Raw genomic sequence first — 1596 nt, 5'->3', positions numbered from 1 at the left:
GTGCATGTGCACATGCATGTGTCAATGTGTGTACCAAGAAAAAAAGCACACCAAATACCACATGTCCTTCTGTATATCTATACTTACACACTCCTCACTAGGTGCATTCAACTCGTCCCTTGAGATGATTTCTCTAACATCAGAAAAATTGAGATTCAGGAACTCCTCTGATACTGAAACGTCTACGAAGTGCTTCTGCAGATAGCGGTTACTCGCCTCAACTAGTGACCAGCAGGCAAGGGTGTCAGCAAAGGCACGAATGCCAAGGACATTGTGTGGGTGTAATCTGCAAAAGAAAAAGGAATAAAAGACATTAAATATAAATATAATCCAAGACTACAAAGTTTAGCTGTAGTTATTCTACAACAACTGGTTTAACATTGAATTTCCTCTTCCTAATACTGGGAAATCATGAGCTTCTTTTAAAAACTGATGTTATATATACTTTGTCATCCTCATTCCCTTGTCTTCCACAAGAAATCTCTCTATTTTCATCTTAAGAATGTATGCCTTGCTGTCTTCTTCTAAAATACAACATTTACCTTTATCTGAAACATGAATCTCTATCTCTATCTGTCCCCCAGTAAAAAGATATATATCACTCCATTTCTACTTAACAAAACTATCATTCTCTAATTTCAAGATATACTGTTTATCCATCCATTTACTTCTTAAAGACATGTAAGTCTCTATCTGGACAATGAATGGTATTTATGTATACCACAGCATGTGGCTAGAATCTGCGTGCCTGCAATATATACTATTTGACAATGGAGGCTGCTCTCTGTTCTATGTGCTATAAAGGTGTGGTATTTTATAGCTGCTTAAATGCTACTAGTTCTTGAGCTGCAACCTTCCTACATCAGTCTAAACTCTTCTTTTTATGCTTTTATTGAAAAACAGCAATTGGCTTGCTCAGAATCAAGGAAGAAGGGAAGTCATTGTTCCTGCACTTCCAATTCCTGTTTCGTGCAGGTGACCTTGGTATCAATCTACTTGTGCTCTGATTATTTTGTTATGCTACCGACCTATCTCTCCACATCTATCTATCTCCATTTAAGAAACTTCAATCTATCTGCATCTAACAAACATATCAATCTTCATGTAAAAGTCTAATACATGGGGTGGAAAAATCACTCATTTCAAGCAGACACTCAGAATGTTCCTAAACCATCCAAAAATAATACCCTATATATCTCTAAGGTTATGTAATTTTAGGGAACAATGGTATACAGCCTAGAAGAAGGAAGGGCCACTTGTTTATTTTAGATCTGCAGTGTATAAAATGTGTAATTTTCCTCTGAAATTTTCCAGTGTGTGTGTCTAAGTTATGAGGGAAAGGTTTTCTATATTCTGGAAATGGCCACTGGGTAGGCAGAGTGAGTTGGGTCTGAGCCAGCCAAGTTCTGTGATGAATAGCAGCAGCATATGCCTTTGTTTACATCTTGATCTTCCATCATGAGTCATTCACAACACCCACCATGGAGGATGAAAGAAATAAAAGCAGGTCACTGATCACAAGAAAAGAAGAAATGAATGCTCTATAAATAAACAAACGCGAAAATAGAGCAACAACTGATGTGCCCCCCCCCCCCC

The 1596-nt window shown here is 37.7% G+C and overlaps 1 pseudogene; it reads right to left on the bottom strand.

Annotated features, from left to right (window-relative positions):
• The window catches only part of LOC119591431, a 23795-nt pseudogene that overhangs the window by 11868 nt on the left and 10331 nt on the right, over nucleotides 1–1596 (bottom strand).

The sequence above is a fragment of the Penaeus monodon genome, chromosome 28 (assembly GCF_015228065.2).
Source record: "Penaeus monodon isolate SGIC_2016 chromosome 28, NSTDA_Pmon_1, whole genome shotgun sequence".
NCBI classification, from domain to species: domain Eukaryota; kingdom Metazoa; phylum Arthropoda; class Malacostraca; order Decapoda; family Penaeidae; genus Penaeus; species Penaeus monodon.
Note: the sequence above shows the minus strand (reverse complement) of the source record. Positions and strands in the feature narration are given on the sequence as shown.